The sequence below is a fragment of the Phoca vitulina genome, unplaced genomic scaffold, assembly GCF_004348235.1.
Source record: "Phoca vitulina isolate PV1807 unplaced genomic scaffold, GSC_HSeal_1.0 scaffold21, whole genome shotgun sequence".
In the NCBI taxonomy this organism is placed as follows: Eukaryota; Metazoa; Chordata; class Mammalia; order Carnivora; family Phocidae; genus Phoca; species Phoca vitulina.
Genome location: NW_022589724.1, coordinates 30,705,470 through 30,720,457, shown reverse-complemented (window position 1 = coordinate 30,720,457; position 14,988 = coordinate 30,705,470). Strand labels below are relative to the sequence as shown.

At 48.1% G+C, this 14,988-nt stretch overlaps 1 protein-coding gene across 1 annotated transcript in view; it reads left to right on the top strand.

Moving 5' to 3' along the window:
- The first annotated feature begins 14,698 nt into the window (after window positions 1-14,698).
- BRD3 (bromodomain containing 3) overlaps window positions 14,699-14,988 on the top strand; it is a 33,585-nt gene continuing 33,295 nt past the window's right edge. The window contains exon 1 of the mRNA XM_032418467.1: window positions 14,699-14,717. The gene's annotated coding sequence lies outside the window, so the exon portion shown is untranslated. The remainder of the gene's footprint in view (window positions 14,718-14,988) is intronic.

Here is a 14,988-nt window from a genome sequence, read left to right as displayed (position 1 = left end):
CTGGGCTCCTGCATGTAACGTGGTTCAGAGAGAGCAGCCAGGTGACAACAGGGACAGAGGCCCTGGAAGGAGAGGCAGGTGTGCAGACCCTCCCCCCACCTTCGCCGCCCCTCCCCCATACTGACTTTCTGCTTCATCCTAAGGCTTTTGGGAAGATGACTTCTCAAGAGCATGACACCCCATTTTCTCCCTCTGTATTTTATTTTATTTTATTTTTTTAAAGATTTTATTTATTTATTTGACAGAGAGAGAGGCACAGCGAGAGAGGGAACACAGGCAGGGGGAGTGGGAGAGGGAGAAGCAGCCTTCCCGCTGAGCAGGGAGCCCGATGCGGGGCTGGATCCCAGGACCCTGGGATCATGACCTGAGCTTAACGACTGAGCCACCCAGGCGCCCCTCCCTCTGTATTTTAGAGAAGGTTCAGCTTGGCGTCACAGCCCTGTCCCCGAGAATGCAGAGGCACACTGGCGAGTGGAGATGGACTAGAACTTCTGGATGGACTTCTTCTCCTGCTTAAGGAAAGGGATGATCTACTCTTAGGGCCAGGCTTAACATTGATTCAAAGAGCTCTACAAATCTTCCTAAAATGCGCCACTATAGGGGCGCCCAGCTGGCTCAGTCAGTGGAACAAGCAACTCTTGATCTCCGGGTTGTGAGTTCGAGCCCCACGTTGGGTGTAAAGATGACTTTAAAAAACAAAATCTTTAAAAATATATATATAAAATAAATAAAATGAGCAGCTATCATGACAAAAGCAGCCACACACCAAGGGCCACCGCGCCGACTTCATCCGCTCCTGGTGTCTCCCCTTCACCCCTTGACAAGGGCCCTGCGCGGAGCCCCGCCTGGCATCCACAACCCACAGGCTGAGAGCCACACTGGACAGATCAGTCCAAACATTGTTTGTGGAGCTCATTAAGCACCAGGCATGGACAGGGAGACTAATACAGCCACGGAGCCACAGCCCTTGGGAGCGACACAGAGCCAAAGAGCTGTGCCCACAGTGGGAGTGAGTGTGTGATGTGTGTGAGGGATAAAAAGAGTGGATATGGTCAGGCAGGCTCCCTGAGGAGGAGACCCCTGAGAGCCGGAGGGGACACAGGAAAGGTAAGTAGCAGGAGCCAGGGAAAGCCCGGCAGAGGGAGGAGTGTTCCAAGCAGGAAGAACAAACAGCTTATGCAAAGGCCCTGTGGCAGGAAGGAGTTTGGTGAGTGTGAGGGCCAGGATGTGATTGGCTGGCGCGTGTGGGAGTTGCAGGCCAGGCTGGAGACTGCACAGCCTCGACAGGCGTGTTCCCTCCCACTGCTCTGTGGAAGCCGGAGGCTGCTGTGGTCTTACAGGAAAAAGGAAGGAGTGGACATACTGGAGTGATATTTAGGAAGTAGAACCCATAGGAGGTGGTGGCCAACTGGATGTGGGGAGTGAGGTGGTGGGAGCCAAGGGTATGACACCAGTTCCTAATTAGGGCATTTGGGAGATGGGGGTGCCTATGCCCAAGGCGAGGAGCCCCACGGGTCTGCCCTTCATTTGCCACCTCTCAGGACTCCCTCCCTCGCTGTCAGGCCCAAGTCCTCAGCTCATGCCTCCAGGCTGTGGCCAGGGCCCTTCTGTTCCATCTGGCTGTGCACCGTCTCGTTTACCCCCCAGATCCCTGACACATAGCTTCCCTATCATTTCCCCTTCACAGCGGAGGAAACCAAAGCTCAGAGGGGTTTACCAACTAGCTGGAGGCCACATGACAAGGGGGACAGTTAGGACTCAAGCCCAGGGCGCCTGGGTGGCTCAGTTGGTTAAGCAACTGCCTTCGGCTCAGGTCATGATCCTGGAGTCCCTGGATCGAGTCCCACTTCGGGCTCCCTGCTCGGCAGGGAGTCTGCTTCTCCCTCTGACCCTCCCCCCTCTCATGTGCTCTCTCTCATTCTCTCTCTCTCAAATAAATAAATAAAATCTTTAAAAAAAAAAAAAAAAAAAAAAGGACTCAAGCCCAGATCCATGTGACGCTGAAATGCATACGCTCCGATCGCCGGTGCTGCTTGTCGACAGCCGACACCCACTATTCCCAACCTTCACTGACCTCCTCCCCAAGCACACACACGTGCATGTGACAGAGAAGGACTTGTTTTCTGGTGTCCTGTTACCGGCTTGTAAATTAGCTACGCTACTGCTATACTTTCTGTGGGGACCTTTCCAATTCTCCATCCTGCTGAGTGCAGAGAGACCTCAGAGTCCTACCCTCTCACCTCCCCTCCCATCCCTCCTGTTAGATCAATTGGGGTTAATACCAGCTTTGAGAGCTAGAAGCCCAAAGTAACACAACAGAACAAAGTCTGAGGGAGGGAGCCAGGGCTGGTCAGGTGGGGGATCCTCCTCTCCTGCAGCTGGAGAGCGAAGGCCATGTGTGGTTTCTACCCATGTCCAACGCGATGCATCACCCCCAAAAGAAACCCCATACCCATTTAAGCCGTCACGCCCTGTGCTTCCTCCCCCCAACCCCCGGCAACCGCTCACCTGCTTTCTGTCTCTGTGGATCTGCCAACTATGGGCATTCCGTGTCAATGAAACGGTACCATATACGATCTTCTGTCTGGTCTCTTTCACTCAGCACAGCCTCATCTAAATCCATCCATGTCGTAACAGGTGTCAGTCCTTCCTTTTTATGGCCTAATCATATCCCCTGTGTGGACACATCACCTTTTATTGATCATGCATCACTTGATGGACATTGGGGTTGATTCCACTTTTTGGCTATTAGGAATAATGCTTCTCTAAATATTTGTATACAATTCTTTGGAACACCTGTTTTCAGTTCTCTTGAGTGCATAACCGAGAGTGGAGCTGCTGGGTCATATGGTAACGCTATGTTTAACTTTTTCGGGAACCACCAAACTGTTTTACAAAGGGGCTGCTCCATTTCACATCCCCCCGGCAATGTACAAGGGCTCCAATTTCTCCACATTCTTTCCAACACCGGTTATTTTCTTTCTTTCTTTCTTTCTTTTTTTTTTAAACAGCCATCCTCCTGGGTATGAAGTGGTATTCTCATTGTGGCTTTGATCTTTATATTCTTTTTTTTTTTTTTAAGATTTTATTTATTTATTTGCAGAGAGAGAGAGAGAGTACAAGCAGGGGGAGCGGCAGGCAGAGGGTGAAGCAGGCTCCCCACTGAACAAGGAGCTCGATGTGGGACTCAATCCCAGGACTCTGGGATCATGACCTGAGCCAAAGGCAGACGCTTAACCATCTGAGCCAGCCGGGTGCCCTTGACATTTACATTCTTGATGGCTAATGGTGTTGAGCCTCTTTTCGTGTGCTTGTTGGCTGTTTCTAGGCCGTCTTTGGAGATACAAAGGTCTATTACGTCTTATTAAAGTCTTAAGCATTAAGGTCTGTTCAAGTGTTTCGCTTGTTTTTAATTTGGGTTGCTTGTCTTTGGGCTGTTAAGTTACAGGAGTTCTTCATATATTTTGGATACAAGACTCTTATCAAATATATGATTTGCAAATATTTTCTCCCACTTTTTTGGGTTGTCTTTTCATTTTCTTGATGGTGTCCTTTGATGCACAAAAGTTTTTAATTTTGATGAAGTCAAATTTACCTATTTTTTTCTTTTGTTGCTTATTTTCTGCCAAGGATTCATGGCCAAATCCAAGGTCGTGCAGATTTATTCCCATGTTTTCTTCTAAGAGTTTTATAGTTTTACCTTTTACCTTTAGGTTTTTGATCCACTTGGAGTTCATTTTTGTATATGGTGTGAGGAAGGGGTCCGATTTTGTTATTTTGCTCATGGATATCCAGTTATCCCAGCACCATTTGCTGAAAAGATTGTTCTTTCTGTACACATTAGCCTCCACAGCTTTTCTTCTTATAAGGGCATCTGTCATCTTTGCTTAGGGCCCACCCCGATGACTTCATTTTAACTTAGTTACCTCTTTAAAGACACTATCTTCAAGTACAGTCACATTTTGAGGTTAATGCGGGTTACAACTTACGACCATACGAATTGAGAGAGGAGGAGAGAATTCACCCCATAACATGATCTTCGTTTTTTTTTTTTTTCCCTAATCCTTTTAATATGGTGGTATTACACTCACTGATCTTCGTATGTTGAACCGCTCTTTCGTTCCTGGAATAAATCCCATTTGTTGTGTAATCCTCTTCATCTGCTGCTTGCTAGCCTTTGGTGGAGGATTTCTGTGCCTGCATCCACAAGGGGTGCTGGTCTGGCTGTGGTACGAGGGTCATGATGGCCTCATGCGTGACAGGGAAGTGCCCCCTCCTCTATGTTTGGAAGGAACTGAGAAGCATTGGTGTTCCTTCTTCCTTAAACATTTGATGGAATCTGCCAATGAGGCCATGTGGTCCTGGGTTTTCCTCTGTTGAAAGTTTTTGAACACCTGTTCCATTTGTTTACCTATTTTAGGCTTATTCAGGTTTTGTGTTTCTTCTCAAGTCAGTTTTGACAGCATGCACGTTCCTAAGGGTTTGTCCGATTCATCTAGGTTATTGAGTTTGTCGGCACACCATTGCTCTGTGGGCTCTCCTAGAGCCTGGTTTATTTCTGTAAGGGCAGCAGGAACTTGGTAGTATGAGCTTCTCTCGTGTTTTCCAGGCCAATCTACCTAAAGAATGGTTGGTTTTGTGGACTTTTTTTTTTTTTAATTTATTCATTTGAGAGAGAGACACACAGAGAGAGACAGAAAGAGAGAGAATGAGCAAGGCGGTGAGAGGGAGAAGCAGACTCCCCACTGAACTGGGATCCCAACAGACATGGGGCTCAATCCCAGGCCCCGGGATCATGATCTGAGCTGAAGGCACTTAACCAACTGAGTCACCCAGGCATCCCTGGACTTTATTTTTTAAACATCTTTTAGTTTAGGTGGTCCTCTCTACTGCTTTTCTATTCTTTATTTCATTCATTTCCACTCATCTATATTGTTTCCTTCCTTCTGCTTGCTTTGAGTTTAGTTTGTTCCTTTTCTAGTTCCTTTAGGTGGGAGTTCAGGTGATTGATCTGAGATGTTTCCTCTTTTTTATTTTTTTAAGATTTTATTTATTTATTTGCAAGAGAGAGAACACGAGCAGGGGGGAGGGGCAGAGGGAGAGGAAGAAGCAGATTCCCTGATGTGGAGAGACCCCGATGAGGGCCCCAATCCCAGGACCCTGGGATCACAACTGGAGCAAAAAGCAGATGCTTAACCAACTGAGCCATCCAGGTGCCCCTCTTTTTTTTTTTTTTTTTTAAGATTTTATTTATGTATTTATTTGAGAGAATGAGAGAGACGGCATGAGCAGGGGGAGGGACAGAGGGACAAGCCGACTCCCACTGAGCGGGAAACCTGACATGGGACTCGATCCCAGGACCCTGAGATCATGACCTAAGCTGAAGGAAGATGCTTAACCGACTGAGCCACCCAGGCACCCTCCTCTTTTTTTTTTTTTTTTTTAACATAGGTACAGTATAGCTATGAATTTCTCTCTGGGTGCTGACTCTGCAGAACCCTGTACATTTGGTATGTTTGGATTTTTTTTCATGTGTTGAGTATTTTCTATCATCCCTTGTGATTCCTTCTCTGACCCATCCATTGTTTCAGAGCGTGTGGTCTAATTTCCACATATTTGTGAATTCTCAAATTTTCTTTCTGTTACTGATTTCTCACTTCATTCGATTGTGGTCAGAGGAGATATTCTCTATCGTTTCAATCTTTTTAACAAGTTATTGAGACTTGTTCTGTGGCTTAACATGTGGTCTGTCCCAGCAGATGTTCTGCGTGCCCTTGAGAAACACGTGTGCCCTGCTACTGTGGGGCTGAGTGATCTACGTAAGGGTGAGGTCTGGTTGTCTCCTGTTGCCAATTGTGTCTACTTGTTCCATTCATTATTGAAAGGGAAGCGTTGAGGTCTCCAACTATTACTGTTGAACTGTTATTTCTCCCTTTGATTCTGTTAGCTTTTGCTTCATATTGCCCCATGTTTGGGGGCTCTGTCATTATGTGCATACATGTTCATTGTTGTTGCATGTTCCTGGCACATTAAACCCTTTATCATTATGCATTTCTTTGTCTCTTGTAACAATTTTGGTCTCAAAGTCTGGTTTGTCCAATATCAGTATAGCTGCTCCAGCTCTCTTTTGATCACTGTTTAAATGGAATACCTTTTTCTATTCCTTTACTTTATTTATTTGCTTATTTACTTTTCAAAGATTTTATTTATTTGTTTGTCAGAGAGAGAGAGCACAAGCAGGGAGCAGTGGCAGGCAGAGGGAGAAGCAGGCTCCCCGCTGAGCAGGGAGCCCAATGCGGGACTCGATCCCAGGACTCCAGGATCATGACCTGAACCGAAGGCAGATGCTTAACCAACTGAGCCACCCAGGCGTCCCATATTTTACTTAAGAAAAAAAACCCAACATATTTAATTAATTAATTTATTTATTCGAGGGGGGGAGGGGCAGAGGGAGAAGGAATCCCAAGCAGACTCTGTGCTGAGCCCAGAGCCCGACCCAGTGCTCGATCTCACGATCCTGAGACCATGACCTGAGCGGACACCAAGAGTCGGATGCTTAACAGACCGAGCCACCCAGGAGCCTCTCTATTCTTTTACTTTTAACTTGTTTCTTGGGTTCTAAAGTGAGTCTCTTCTTGTAGATAGCATATGGTTTGATTATGGTTTTTTTTTCTTTTATCCATCCTGTCAATCACTGCCTTTTAATTGGATAATTCAATCCATTTACATTTAAAGATTTTTTATTTATTTGAGAGAGAGAGCGTGTGTGCATGAGTGGGATGGGCAGAGGGAGAGGGAGAGAAAGACTCTCAAGCCGACTCCCTGCTCAGCATGGAGCCCAGCACCGGCCTTGATCTCAGACCCTGAATCACGACCTGAGCTGAAACAAAGAATTGGACGTTTAACTGTTTAATTGACTGTGCCACCCAGGCGCCCCCATTTACATTTAATGTAATTACCTGTACAGAAGCACTTTTGCTGTTTTGCCATGTGTTTTCTATATGTCTTATACCCTTTTTGTGCCCAGTTCTTCCACCACTGTCTTCTTTTGTGTTAGGTGTTTGCCACTGTACCATTTTCTTCTCTAAATTAAATATTTTTTTAGTTATTTTCTTGTTAGTTGCAGTGGAGATTACAATCAACATATTAATTTATAATAAGCTATTTTGGATTGGTTTCAATAGCATACAAAATTGTTGTTTCTATATCCCTCCCTCATGTTGTTACTGTTACAAATTGCACCTTTATACATTGCTTGCCCTGGGGACATAATTATCGTTTTACGTGGTTGCCCTTTAAATCATATAGGTGCTTAACGACTGAGCCACCCAGGCGCCCCCCCCCCCTTTTTTAAGCTTCTGCCTTCAGCTTAGGTCATGATCCTGGGGTCCTGGGATCGAGCCCCACATCGGGCTCCCTGCTCAGTGGGGAGCCTGTTTCACCCTCTCCCATTCCCCCTGCTTGTGTTCCCTCTCTAGCTGTCTCTCTCTCTCTGTCAAATAAATAAAATCTTAAAAAAAAAAAAAATCATATAGGTGGAGGGGCGCTTGGGTGGCTCAGTTGGTGAAGCATTTGCCTTCGGCTCAGCTCATGATCTCAGCATCCTGGGATCGAGCCCCATGTTCGGGCTCCCTGCTCAGCAGGGAATCTGCTTCTCCCTCTCTCTGCTCATGTTCTCTCTCTGTCTCTCTGAAATGAATAAATAAAATCTTTAAAAATAAATAAATAAATCACATAGGTGGAGAAAGAGGAATTACTAACCAAAATATACTACTGCTGATTTTGTTTCTACTGAAGCACTTCTCTTTCCTGTTCTCTCTTCATGTGGACTCAGGTTACTCTCTGTTGTCCATTCATTTCTCAAAGGGCAGGTTTACTAGCAACAAACCCTCTCAGTTTTTGTTTATCTTGGAATATCTTGATTTCTCGGTTTTTTTGTAAGGCGGTTTTGCTGGATATAGAATTCTTGGTTGACAGGATTTTTAGTTTTCTTTTAGCGCTTGGCATATGTCACCTTGCTGCTTTTTGGCCTCTGTGGTTTCTGATGGCCGATAAGCTCCTGATCTTATTGAGGACCCCCAGACACGAGGAGTCCCTTCTCTCTTTCTGCTTTCAGGATTCTTTCTCTTTCTCTTTTAACATCTTGATTATAGCATACAGATCTCTTTGAGTTTATCCCACCTTGGATAAACTTCTTGTGCTTCTTGGCTTTGCAAATTCTTATCTTTCATCAAATTTGGGAAATTTTTGGCTATTCTTTCTTTCTTTTTTTTTTTTTTAAGATTTTATTTATTTATTTGACAGAGAGAGACACAATGAGAGAGGCAACACAAGCAGGGGGAGTGGGAGAGGGAGAAGCAGGCTTCCCGCCGATCAGGGAGCCCGATGCGGGGCTCAGGTCCTGGGATCATGACCTGAGCTGAAGGCAGATGCTTAAAGACTGAGCCCCCCAGGCACCCTTATTATTTCTTAAAAATCCATTCTTCCCCATGCTTCTGTAACTCCCACTGTGCATATATTAGTATGTCATATAGCATTCTGCAGGTCTCTTAGGTTCTGTTCATTTTTCTTTCTTCTCCTCAGTTTGGATCATCTCAACTGGCTTATCTTGAAGTTCTTTGATCTCTCCTTCTGCTTGCATGAGTCTACTGCAGATCACCCTCTAGTGACTCCTTTTGTTTCAGTTACTGTTCTTTTTGACTCCAGAATTTCTATTTGGTTCCTTTTAGTAATTTTTATCTACTGCTGTTACCTATTTGGTGAGATGCCCTGCTTGTGGTTCCCTTGTCCTTTGTGCCTGGTTTCCCATAGCTCTTGATCATATTAACAGCTGATTTAAAGTCTTCATCCAGCAAGTCCAACATTTGGGCTTGCTTCCTAAGGGACTGTTTCTTTTCATTTTTTCCCCCCTGTGTGCAGGCCATGCTTTATTTCTTTGCAGGCCTTGTGATTTTTTTGTTGTTGTTGAAAATTGGACGTTTTGAATGTTATAATGTGGCAACTCTGGAAACCAGATTCTGTCCCCTCCCCAGGGTTTGTTGCTGCTGGTTGCTGCTGTTGTTTGATGTTTCTGAGCTTATTTTGTAAATCCAGTATTGTGTGTTGTGTGTGGCCAGTGAAGTGTCTGTTTGATTAGCTTAATGGTCAGCTAGTTATTCAATAGAAATTTCCTTAAATGCTGAGATTGAGCTGCCTTCTTCTTGATTGTTTTCCCAGTTTATATAAACCTTTGACTTGTTTCCGGAGTTCAGATAAAGTTTATTGTGACATCTTTTGCCAGTTGTGTTTGATGTTTCTGCGGAGTTACGGGCCCTTTGGAGTTACGGGCCTGTTCTGTGCTCTGCCATATTTGCTGAGTTCATCTCAGCCCATTGCTGGTCAGATCTCTTTCTTTGATGTTTTCTGTTCCTCTGTGATGCATTTAGGGGTGCATTCATTGTTGTTTATCCTACTTGTGACTTGTGTTTGAATCCAAGGATTCATTTCTTCCATCTATTTTGTTAAAGTTTCATCTCTTATCTGTACAAAGATTTCTTTTCCCTTTTAATTCTTAATTCAGTCTGTCTGGTGTTCCTTTTAGAAAGATGACATAACACCACTTTCCTGTTTCTTAACTGAATTTTCCGATTTTTAAATTTTCCATCTCTTTTGCTCCTCTAAACCCCATTCTGGTTGATTTCCTCGGATCTATCTTTTAGGAACTAATTCTCTCTTGAACATTGTCTAAGCCACTAGGTATCCCTTCCTCTGAGTTTCAAATTTCCCTGTAGCCTGTAGTTTTGATTTCTAGAACATCTAAGATTTTTTTTCAAAATGTCAAATTTTTTGTTAGTCTTTCTTTTAAAATATTTTATTTATTCATTTGAGAGAGAGGGAGAGAGCACAAGGGGGGGCAGTCAGAGGGAGAAGCAGACTTACCATTGAGCAGGGAGCCCGATGTGGTACTCAGTCCCGGGACTCTGGGATCGTGACCCGAGCTGAAGGCAGATGCCCAACTGACTGAGCCACCCAGGCGCCCGTTGTTAGTCTTTTTTTAAAAAATTACTTATTGTATATCTTCAATCATTCTGAACATACTTGTCTTGTAATCTTGGGGTTCCTTCTCAGAGGCAGGGGATATGAGGAGGGAATACAGACAGGGCCATGATGTCCCAGGACATCAGTGCAGATAGCTTTCTCACGGGTGGCCAAACCAAGAGGCTGGCACCACCACCTTCTCACAGCAGGGGCACCTAAACTTTGAACAAGGATTCCAGGGACCCGGAGACTGGAGCACTTCCCAGGCCAGCCCCCCTCTCCCATTATATCACAATGATCATTTCTTCAAACAAAACTCAAGTTTTGGTACATAGTTATACCTGTTTGCCGTGGAAGAAAGAAATGATCATTGAGAAAAATAAAATGAAATCACTCACAGTCCTAGTTCCCAGAGGTAGCTGCCATGACCCTACTACCCCACTAGTCAGCTCCCCGGCTCCTTTCCTGGCTTGAATTTTCTCCACAGCACTGAACACCGTGAGGCACATTTATTTTACTTATTTATGACAGTCTGTGCATCCCCAGGAACATGTCAGCTCCACGGCAGCTGGCTTTGTCTTGTTCCCTGTTGGATCTGCCCTGCCAGGAAGCGGGACTTAGGGTGCCATGCCCTCCACTGGTCCCTATGCAGCAGACACATGAATGGATGGGGACACAATCTTAGAGAATGTGTCCTTCTACCATAGTTGTCCTCACAGCAAGCTATGAGGGAGGCATATATTACGCCCATTTTACAGATGAGCAGACTGAGACTCTGGGGGCCACCCCCTGTCTTCCTGCCCTGCCTCCTGCTGACTGCCTGTCTGTGACCACACTTCTTTTTTTTTTTTTTTTTTAATTTTTTTTTATTGTTATGTTAATCCCCATACATTACATCATTAGTTTTAGATATAGTGTTCCATGATTCATTGTTTGTGCATAACACCCAGTGCTCCATGCAGAACGTGCCCTCCTCAATACCCATCACCAGGCTAACCCATCCTCCCAACCCCCTCCCCTCTAGAACCCTCAGTTTGTTTTTCAGAGTCCATCGTCTCTCATGGTTCTTCTCCCCCTCCGATTTCCCCCCCTTCATTCTTCCCCTCCTGCTACATTCTTCTTCTTCTTTTTTTCTTTCTTAACATATATTGCATTATTTGTTTCAGAGGTACAGATCTGAGATTCAACAGTCTTGCACAATTCACAGCGCTTACCAGAACACATACCCTCCCCAGTGTCCATCACCCAGTCACCCCATCCCTCCCACCCCACCCCCCACTCCAGCAACCCTCAGTTTGTTTCCTGAGATTAAGAATTCCTCATATCAGTGAGGTCATATGATACATGTCTTTCTCTGATTGACTTACTTCGCTCAGCATAATACCCTCCAGTTCCATCCACGTCGTTGCAAATGGCAAGATCTTATTCCTTTTGATGGCTGCATAATATTCCATTGTATATATATACCACATCTTCTTTAGCCATTCATCTGTTGATGGACATCTTGGCTCTTTCCACAGTTTGGCTATTGTGGACATTGCTGCTATAAACATCGGGGTGCACGTAGCCTTTCGGGTCCCTACTTTTGTATCTTTGGGGTAAATACCCAGTAGTGCAATTGCTGGATCATATGGTAGCTCTATTTTCAACTTTTTGAGGAACCTCCATACTGTTTTCCAGAGTGGCTGCACCAGCTTGCATTCCCACCAACAGTGTAGGAGGGTTCCCCTTTCTCCGCATCCCCGCCAACATCTGTGTGACCACACTTCTGTGGCTGCAGCCCACTCCCTCTTTTCCCCCAAGCTCCCAGATCACACCCAAGACCTCTGCACTGTGTGCTTTTAAAGACATTACTATCGCTTTTATGCAAATGATCTTCCACCTGGGGCCAGGGAAAACGGGGAAGTGAGAAAGCTCACCTCCAAGCTCCATCCCCTGACGGGGGCTCCCCACACGTTTCTAAGAGAACCACCAGTTAGTGCACATGGGCATCCGTGCCCTCAAATATGCACCTCATCTCACCTACCAAAACACAGGCTCCTGGAAGATACCTTGCAGGTGAAATGTGAACCCTCATCTGGGTTCAAACCGTGGCTCAGGCTAGGAATGTAGCCTCACCGTGCCACCACTTTCATCTGTAACGTGGGCATAATCACCCCTACCTCACAAGACTGTTTGGGGATTCAGTGAAATTGGGTATGTAAGCTCTTGACGCCGAGTCTGGCACACAGTAACTGGTCGATAAATGACTGTGTAATTAGAAACCTCTGCTCTTCACCATCCAGAGCTTTCCGCAACCTGGCCTTTGTTCACCGAGACAGAAACTTTTTTTTTTAAGTTGTTCTGAGGGCTGATCAGTCTCCTGGGAAGGACTCACGATAACTAAACTTTTAAGAGACTCGTGTATGAACTATAATGCAGTAACATAAACTGCTCTGTTCCTCCAGGGGCATGGTGGTAAACACTGCATGAAAGAGGAGGAGGCAGTTGAGACCCCAGGCCCGTCCTGGCCTGAATATGGGTTTAAGGCAAAGGGCAAGTTTTAAGGCCAAGACTTTAAGGCCTCCTGCGGGGCAGGTGCCTTAGCTGCAGGAGGTCTGGCTGCACTGAAGTTTGCAGATGGAGGCTGGAGGACCGGACAGGGGTGCAGAAGAGAAAATTCATTCATTCACGCCAGACCCCTTGTAGGCCCAGGGGATGGAGCCCTGCTCTCGTGGAGCTGCCACAGTGGAGCAGGATCAGCCAATCAACAGACCCTGTAAGTGAGAGACGAAGGCGGAGAGGGGAGCCGTGACCAAGGGAAGGGGCCGCAGGCCAGGCCTCTGGCACACACCCCTTCCCCCTCCCATAGCAGGAGACTCAGGTCCTATTTTTGGACTCCTTTGACAGATGAGGAAACCAGGCTTGGGGAGATTAAGTGACTCTGTTCCGGGCACTCAGCAGTCCTCAGAGGCCCAACCTCAGTGGTGTTGAAACTCCAGGAGCCTGGGCTGGTAGGGGGTCGGGCATCGGGGCCACCCTGAATTTCTTCCCAAGGCAGCCCTGCCTCTCCAGAGGCCCTAGGGAGGAGCCCCTGCACTAGGCCTGACAGGTAGTTAGCCAGGGGCTGAGATGCCCAAAGGCCAGTCTCTGTCACATTCCTCTTGCTGATTCTGCTTCCTAGAGACTTCCAGCCTCATGGAAGGCTACCCCACTGAGCCACCTGGGCAACGTGAGTGCCAAGCAGGACCAGTGGGCACAAGGAAGGGAAAGGTGGGGACCTGGGTCCTTCCATACAAGCCGAGGTCCCCAGGGAGGGCCCAGGTTCCTGCTGTATTCCTCGTGGGATACTTCTGGGGTCACCATAAGGCCCATGGAGGCTCATCAGGGTCCTGGGCATTTGGTCGGCAGCCTTGACAGCCTGGCTGGTCAGGGGCAGCCTCTGTGGACTCCAGCCAAACTCTGGAAGGCCAAGACCAGGTGCAGAGGCTCTTTGCTTTGGCCTGATGAGTGAGGTGGGCTCATCCTGATGGTGAGTGCCTAGGATGTCCTAGAGGATGAGACCCAGATGGCAGGAAAGGAATGTAGCCTTGGGGGTGACTAGCACAGGAGTCTGTAAACCCGGGGTACCAAATCAGGGCTCTGGGAGGGGTGCAACCAGGACCCTGAGTCTGAGGTGTCATCCTGCAGATTCTCACCATCCACTCCTCCACCTTCTCCCAGTTTGTAAACTAGAAAGGCAAGGTCTTTCCCAACCCCCTCAACCCCCAGTGCCTTGCTCTGGAGTCTCACCTGGGGTGTGTAAGAGGTCCTGAGCTCTTACACACAAAGGGGCAGCGTGTAGGGTCGGAGAACATTTCAGCCTCTCCAGCAAGCTGTTTCCCAGGTCTGGGGGACTTTGGCATCTCAGCTCTCTCCTGCTTACTGACTCTGTGACCCTGGGCAGGTCACTGCTCCTCCCAGAGGCTCAGTTCCCTCACCTGTGAGCCTGGGAGGACAGAGCGGCTCAGTGGGCCCCGCGGAGCCCGCACTCACTGTAATATTATGAAGATGTGCGCATTTCCGGCGGCAGAACTCCTGCTCACCCTGAAAGTAAACCCAGTGACCCCAGCGACTTGGGATGGGTCCAGACCACACAAAGAAACTCGACCTTCCAGTCGGCAGGTTCAACCAGCACAGGGGAAAACTTGTTTTGTTTTAGACGTTTTTATAGGGGTCTAACTTACACAACATGCGTCCACCTTACATTACAGCTGGATAAAAGTGTACTTATGTATACACCTGGGGAATGGCCATCCAAAACAAGATCTGAAACGTGCCCACGAGCTGAGCCTTTCAAAACACAGAAGGGCCAAGGCTCCTTGTTTTTACCTTTGTGGCCCACTCCTGGAATCTCAGGATGGGGGCCTTCATCTCATTCCAGCCCCTCACTGGGCAGACGGGGAAACTGAGGCTGGCGGGCGCGGTCTTTGGGCAGGGCTCGGCACATCCCCCGCCCCTCCCCACCAAGGCTGACTTGGGCTCGCGGCCCCGCGCACCCCGGGAATGCGAGCGCGGTGGCGGGCGCAGTCGGAGGTGGGTAGATAGAGGGGGGCGCGGCCGAGCGCGGCTCCTCCCCGGGCGGGGCCGCTCCTGCGCGCGCGCCGACGCCCCGCCCCCCCCGCGCGCCCCCGCCGGACTAATTAGGCGCGCGGTTTGTTTACAAACACGGGGCTCCGCAGGTGCGCGCCGCCCCAACGGTGCGCAGCCGGGGTTCGAGGGCGCCCCCCAACCCCGGGCTCCGGGGTCCCCGGGCGGGAGTGGCGGCGGGCGGGCCGGTGCTAGCCGCGCTTCTGCCTTTTCCACGCCTCCCGCGGGCAGCAGGAAATTCGCCCGTAGGCGCAAGTTCCCTGCGCCGGAGGGCGGGCAGCAGGGACGGAGGGCGGGCCGCGCGGGCCCGGGCTGGGGGCGGCCGCCGGGGGTCCCCGCCCCGCCCCGCGCGCCCCCCGGGCC